Source organism: Canis lupus, chromosome 10 (genome assembly GCF_011100685.1).
Source record: "Canis lupus familiaris isolate Mischka breed German Shepherd chromosome 10, alternate assembly UU_Cfam_GSD_1.0, whole genome shotgun sequence".
Lineage (NCBI taxonomy): Eukaryota > Metazoa > Chordata > Mammalia > Carnivora > Canidae > Canis > Canis lupus.
The window spans coordinates 11,649,487-11,657,099 of record NC_049231.1 but is presented as its reverse complement, the minus strand read 5'-3'; the positions used below and the strand labels follow the sequence as shown (position 1 = coordinate 11,657,099).

Below are 7,613 nucleotides of genomic sequence, written 5' to 3'. Positions count from 1 at the left end.
TCAAGTCTAACAAGGTAAATAATCTCCTAAAACTAATGTTTGCTGAATCTTAGGTTTGAGAATAAAACAGCCTAGAACTGTTTTATGTTTCTAAAGCCTAATTTTAGCTAGGTATAATCTTCCTTCAAGACCACGAAAATGTCAATACAGAAGAAAATTACCACTTTAGGCTGGCTTAAAGACAAAATACAAAACACTGTAGTGTAACAACCCAATCTGTTATACTGTATATTGCCAATGGATACGAATTATTCAAACCATACACAATGGTTAAATTATGAACCAAATAAAAAGGACAAACTGTAAAGTATTATCAAAACTGTTTTATTTTTCAATACAAGATAAATACCATGCTTGTTACTAGTGCAGTTTAGGGCCAACAATGGCCATATAGCAAACTGCTGAACAGTCACCTAAATGCTAAAGAAAGAAAAGACAGAAAGTAAACATTAAACACAAAATTGCAATTACAAACATTTTAATAAAATGGAATGAGCTTTTTAAAGAAGCTAATATGGAAGCTAGTTCTCACGGACACCAAAAAGATGTCTATTTGATCAAATATCACCTTACCTTTTGCACAGAAATCTTATTGTGAAGTCACCAGAGTCAATAGCTAAAATTTTAAGACTTTCTTTGGCCTTCTGGTATTAGACAAATTATTTACAAACCGTGATTCAGTCAATTCATGGATACTGGTAATATGACACAATTTTTTGTTGTTGTTGTTAAGGGCTTTCCATTAAAAATTGTAAAACAACTTTGTAAGGCTGTACAAGGCTGTAAACTACTTTGCTAATATACCATGGGATGAAGAGGAAGAAGAGTAAGAATAGACCTTTTTTTTAAGGCTAAAGTCGTCAATGTTATAGATGCATTCCTTAGAATACATTATGATTTACCCCAAGGATCCTTTCCCATTAAATACCACCTGAGTACTACAATTTTCAAAGTAAAAAAATAAACATGAATTTACCATTGTATTTTAAAATAATTTAACTTACAAAATGCTGCGAAGTGTTATGCAGTAACAGTGTGACAAAAAGAACACATCTTCAAAATGAAATGTTTTTACTAAATGCAGGGTCTATCTGTTCAATTATGAAATTAATGCAAAACATTTACACCCATGGCAGAATTTTAGGATGCTCGTGCATGAAAGACTTTCTGTAGTATTTACTATTTGCTGATACCATTTCAAGATTTGTGTGACTTCAATTAAATTCTACCTAATATTTTAAGACTCCTATTACAACATGTTAATAGAGCAGGAAGTCTCTGAAACATTAAAGTCTGTCTACACCTAACAAAGTGTTTATATGTCCCATACAAAAACCACAGTAGCTGCATACTCAGAGTGAATGCCAACAACCTGAAATTTTAAAGAAACATTGGTTAAGACAAACCTAAATCAATCTAAACTGGATACAATTGCCTGAATATTTGTAAAAATTCATATTGCTTCTTTCTAATGCAAAGAAAGAAGAGTGTAAGAACTTCCTCCCAGAAGCCTAGACATTTTAACATATTTTCTATTTCAACTTACAATGAAACTTTAATCCAGAATCTTTTGATTTCTCTAATCAAAAAATCTCACATTACAAACACAAGGAATGCTATATGTAAGGCCACATCTTAAGAAATTTATAATTTTTGGTTGAATATTTATTAAAAAATTAGTCTAAGGCTTCTAAGAGTCAAGTTGCTAAAAAAAATGAAATAAATACTCCAGTGTTTAAACTGAAGGTTAATGTAAAAAAACAACAACAACACACACAGAGTAAGAACAGAAAAATAGAATGCTTTGCTACAAAAATCCCACTTAATATATTTTAGCACAAAAAATGTCTAGTTATGTACAATGGATAAGCGTGCATTTAAGTACATACAACTGCAGGAAACATTTACAGACGGCTATGGGATGCAAATGAACTTAATGAATAAAATTTAAAAGGCAGTTATCTGTAAAACAGTAAGACTCTCAATACTGTATTCTAGTAAGGAATCAGAACATAAACTTCCTCTTAAAATAACAGGCTGAAGCTTAAAACACAAAATTGGAGCCATCTTATAAAATACAGAAAATGCAATGATCATTCAGGTATGAAAACCAAAATGTTGAGAGAACTCCAACAGAAAGTCTCATAGTAGCATTTCATTGTATAAAACAGTATGTATTTAGGTTATTGGCACATTTAAATACATAAGGGAAAGAGAAAGTCTTTACCCTTCCAACAATTTCCCCCTTTCACTATAAAATGTTATACAACATTCATTAAAATCCTGTTGTTTATTTAAAGAACTGACCTTAAACTAGTAAAAAACAAAGCAGTATTCTCCACAGGAGAATTAAATGAAAATAACACCTTAAGCTACAATCCTTAAGTTATCTGTGAACTCCAAATTGTAGTTAACTGCTTAAGAATATTCTGAGTAAAAGGGCCATTAAATGGGCTAAACTATGATCAACAGCCACTGCAACTTACTACAAATCTTGCTTATGAAAACTGACAAAATAAACACTTCCAAACTTACACTGGAATATCCCTTCCAAAACATGTGTCCTTTAGCTAAAAGTAGCACATCTGATTCAAAATGTTGCTTCAGAAGCAATACCACTGAGGTGCTGTATCACTCATTCATAACTACGGCTGAAAGGAATGTGATCGCAGAGCACTAATAAATGCCTATGGCTTAAAGTTAAAACTCAAAGTTGTTTTCATGTCACTACAATTATTAAGAAGAAGAAGAAATGAAAAGGTCTCTGAAACTCTCTTTCTCTGTCTTTTTTTTTTTTTTTTTTTTTTGGTGTCTATGTAATGATTTCTCTCTTTGGATTGTTTTTACACGTTAAAAAAAAAAAGAAAGAAAGAGTTTTCAAATAACATTAGCTCATAAACAACACAGGGATATGAAGAATTAAACAAGGCTTGCAATTTTCACCTTTACTGCTATACATTCATGTGTTATCAGATAGAAGACTAAAAATGGGTCAAACCAAAAAGTTATTTCCTTCTGACAACACTTAAAAATAACGGACTAACAGCAAACAATTCTAGTACACTCACATTGTCTGCAACAAAAGTCACGTAATGAGATCAGCCACGTAGTGATATAGAATAAGCAATTAAAGGGTTCCACTGATAAAAAACAAAAAAGTAAATGAAGGATTTAATTAGCACAAAATTTCCAGTTTCATCTCAAGTTCAAGCAGTTAGATTTTTAGAATTCCATTTTAAAACTCTCAGAGTATCTTATTCTCATGGACATTTACTTACCTTTTTAAACTATTAACTAATTTCCCTTGTAATATATTTATGTCCATACTTCTTCACATTAGGGCATTAGAATTAAAATATAAAAAAAGCTAAGGAATGACAAAACAATACCTATACACAAAACAAGAAAACCGATTTTGATACAACTCTCAAATAATGTTAAAAAAAAAAGGCAACTGCATTTTCAACAAGATAGAACACTTGAAAAATTTGAGAGCAAACAGTTCTGATAAACACCAGTGATCCCATGCACAAGTACTCTAATCATAAAATGTTTTAAAATAAAACTAGCAAGAATATAAATAATTTGAAACAGCTAATTTTGTAAGAACTAGCGTGATAGCGGACAAAAGGAAAGTGAAGAACTGCAGTGCAAATCTTTGGAGGGCTTCTACAAGTTGCACATGACATAATATTTAGGGTACCTAAATACTTAAAGCATTGCCCTAAAATTTGGCTGTATTAAAAAAAAACAAAAAACCAACGTGTATTACCAGATCTCTTAAAGATAATCAAATCTTAAAAACAAATTAACTTGCTTAGGATTTCAACTCAAATTTCTGAAGTAGTGATTCGGAAGGACCTTCCTATAAAAGTATCTAATCAAGTTGACACTCTGCCTATGCTAATTTTGCAATTAAGAACACATGCTAGCCAAGTTTTTTAAATGTCGGCCTATATGCAAGGCAGATTTGAAAAAAATCTTTGATTAGTAAGTAACTCTAGCATGAATCAAAAGGTTGCATGAATACACACAAGATTCCTTAAACTGTGGTGACAGGGTACACCTATAATCACCCATTACACATACAGGAGAAAACAACTCGGTATTAGTAAGCATCACGCCCTTCTGAAATCTATAGTAACCAGAAAATAAAACTAATGCTCTCCTTACTCACATTTGTCTGCTGCACGGCTGTATTTACATTGCCTATGGCTTCAAAAATAAACCATAAGCACTATTAATATAAAACAGCAAATAACTGCCGCATCAAATCAGAATTGTCAAAATATTTCTTCAATGCTAGCAGTTTACAATTAAGCGTTTCAGTACATCTGTTGTAATTAAGCTGCATTACTGTAGCAAATAACGTATGGGTTTTTACTCAAATGTTAAAACCACAAAATTTTTTTTGACCCCTAACACATTGACTGGATTGCTATGTCTGTGAAATTTTACAAGTTTACATACCATTCAGCAAAATCACAAGCTAACTAGGTAAAAACAGCTAGAAAAGCAGAATATAGAAATATTAAATATCCATGTAATCACCTATTCTAATATCAAAATCAAGGGCAAGAGACACTTAATTAGTATGTTTAATTCACTGAACGCAAGATTAGATTGGTGCATATCCAAAAACGCTATTGCAATGCTTTTTTAAAGGACAGTATAAATGTCATAGTAACATTATCTTTAGATATTGCTGAACACAAGACTTTCCCTGAGGTGTAAACATCAAATAACTTGAACAGCTTTACACATCAGCCCCATTAAACAGTTTATTACAACACTACATCTATTGTAATCAAAGTGGTGCTGTTTACAGACATTATCATATGAACATTTTTAACAAGAACAAACTACTATAAAAACAAGCATTTACTTGACGGTTTTTTTCCAATTGCTTGCACATTATAATGGCCAAATGTATATAACCAGTAATAAAGTTGCAAAAGCTATAACTTTTTAAATCACACAGGTTTCCTTCAAATAAAACAGTTAAGCAACATAAAAAATAAAGTAGAGCTACTGGTTACCATTTATGCAGATTTGCTTTATTCAGATCTATTCCTGTTCATTTTATCCATGAATCCTTACAGGTTCAGTTCAATCACAAGAAGCAAACTGCTGGACAAGCGTCATTTTTCCCCCATGAAGACTGTTTTGTCTTGGAAGGTGTTCCTCTTCCTTCAGCTGTAATGTGTCAAAATTTGTGATGTAGATTTTGCTATTCCCCATAATACACAGAAAAACGCTGGCTTAACTATACATACACAAGTCGTGCATCTACTTCACTGTTACGTATTCTAACACAATAAGCATTAACTGAAACAGTAGCTGCCTTTATGGTGGAGAAATGCTCCCAAATTTATGTACTGATTAAAAGTGAGACATTCTGATTTCATTCTTCTGTTTTTATGGCTTTATGTAACTGAAACAAATGAAAATATGGCAGCTGCTGTTTCTGTGATGATGGAAACATTTATAAGTCATTTTCTAAAGTATGCATACTACAAAAATAAATGGAAAAATGCTTGAATGATTTTAATGTAAATATTTTTCATTCACCCACATATCAATTCTAAAGAACTCATTAACAATTAAATGTGAACTGAATATAAAATGCAATAAACTATTTTACAAATTAGTTGTATTTATTTGACAGCATACAGGAACTTCTGCAAATGTTATAAATCAAATTGTTTCATGTTACAAAATGCATAAATAAAATTTATAAATATATAGCTCAGTATGCACATTTAAATAAATATGACATCCACATACAAATCTTTAGACATAATACAAGTTTAAAACATTTACTTTACTTTTACTCTATTCCACCTATATTGAAATAACTAACGTAATATAGAAGCTAACCAAAAACAAGCTAAAATAAGAATCTACAATGATAAATTTCATTGAAAACTCACATAAAGAAAAAAAAACCAGTAAATTTGATAAACTAAATTTTCAAGAATACAAAAATATGCAAACTTCAAGCAGAGGTTCACAAAAGAAACATTCAATTAACTTGCATGTAACTGATGACTGAAACACCATATTTAAAATAAATTCCAAGAGAGCATTTCAATATGATGATGTAGTAAGAGGTAAAGGGCACAATATTTAGTGATATTCTTGCCATATAAGTAATCGGAAAATACTTTCTGCTTCATACTTAAGAGTCATTAATAGTGTCACAACTTTGAACGTTCTATTTTATGTTCCTTCCTCCCCTACTAGGCTGTAAGCAACTTAAGTGTATCAATACACATACGCATTCATGTTACCTAGCAATAAAAACCCAAATTTTACAACTGCAAAATAAAACCCCTCCAAAGCCCCAAATGTTATAATCCCGAACTGTCTCTTTTAAATAGTTCTATTTGCCTGTATTTTTCAATGAGATACTTAAGCCATTTCTAATGTTACCTTTTATTGTACCTTTATCTTATGTTGATGAAGCTTTAGGCAGAATTACTTCATGAAAAAAAAATCTAGAAAGACAGCTTTCATAGGTTTTATTTTTATTCCTTGCAACATATCTAAAACCTGGTATTAAAGTATTAAATAAAGATAAGGAATATGTTCTAACCTGAAAAGATGCACTACTGGAAATTCCTAAGCTTTACTGCAAAAGTATGTTATCTCCCTAAAATTTTTGTTGTGATGTGAGAGATAAAGAGAGATCTGGTCATTAAAGAGGGAAAAATTGTTTAAAGTCACAGTGAGCAAAACAAAAATACCCAATCCTTCCAAAAAACATATGGCATACACTGCAACTTATTCATTACTCCAAAGGAGAATTTTACTACTTTTTCTGTAGAGAATGCTGTTTGTAAAATTATAATACACATCTTTATGCAGGAAAACGCACTCATCTTTTGCTTGATTATACTTCATAGGTCTTTACTATTAATAACTCTCTCATTTTCACCATATAGACATAAAATCTGGGGGTAGTCTGACAGGTTTTATTTCTATTTCTAAACACTTTACATTTATCCATTGGGAAATACAAATTTTACAATCTCAAACGGAAGCAAATTTGAAGGCAATACAACCCATTTCCAAAAATCCAATCCCATATTATACTCTCAAATTTCTAGGTAGACATCTACATAAACAAAGATATCAAAAAAGCTTAAAAGTGACAAATACATTCAATGCTCATGTTTTCAGAATATCAGAATACCATTTAGTCAAATATGTTAATGTCAAAGTCACACAATTACTTGTTTTAGCTATCAGTTATATAAGGAAGATCTATGTAAAAGCTTGTTTAAAAAAAACTAAGACAAATGAAATCTACAGCTCTTTAATGAAGCTATAAAGTACTAAGTAAAATTTCAATACAGAGAAGCACCTCTATCTTGAGATAATGTAAGATCAAGCCAATAGTAACAACTCAAATTACGAGCGTTTCTGTTAGAAACTTCAAAGTAAATTTGTTAGCATCAGTATTTCTAAGCTCATGGCCAATTCACCTTTCCAGTAAGATTCAAATATATATATATGATATGGGTCTTTCATAGATTTTCACATTAATATTGAATTAAAAGAATTAACTGAATACTGAATTGAAAGAATTCTAATATGCTTTTAGAGAT

At 30.8% G+C, this 7,613-nt stretch overlaps 1 protein-coding gene across 5 annotated transcripts in view; it reads right to left on the bottom strand.

The window, feature by feature from the left end:
• Positions 1 to 308: 308 nt before the first annotated feature.
• Positions 309 to 7,613, bottom strand: part of CPSF6 (cleavage and polyadenylation specific factor 6) — a 36,246-nt gene continuing 28,941 nt past the window's right edge. For all 5 annotated transcript variants that reach the window (XM_038549974.1, XM_038549972.1, XM_038549973.1 and 2 more), the window contains one exon: positions 309 to 5,196. The gene's annotated coding sequence lies outside the window, so the exon portion shown is untranslated. The remainder of the gene's footprint in view (positions 5,197 to 7,613) is intronic.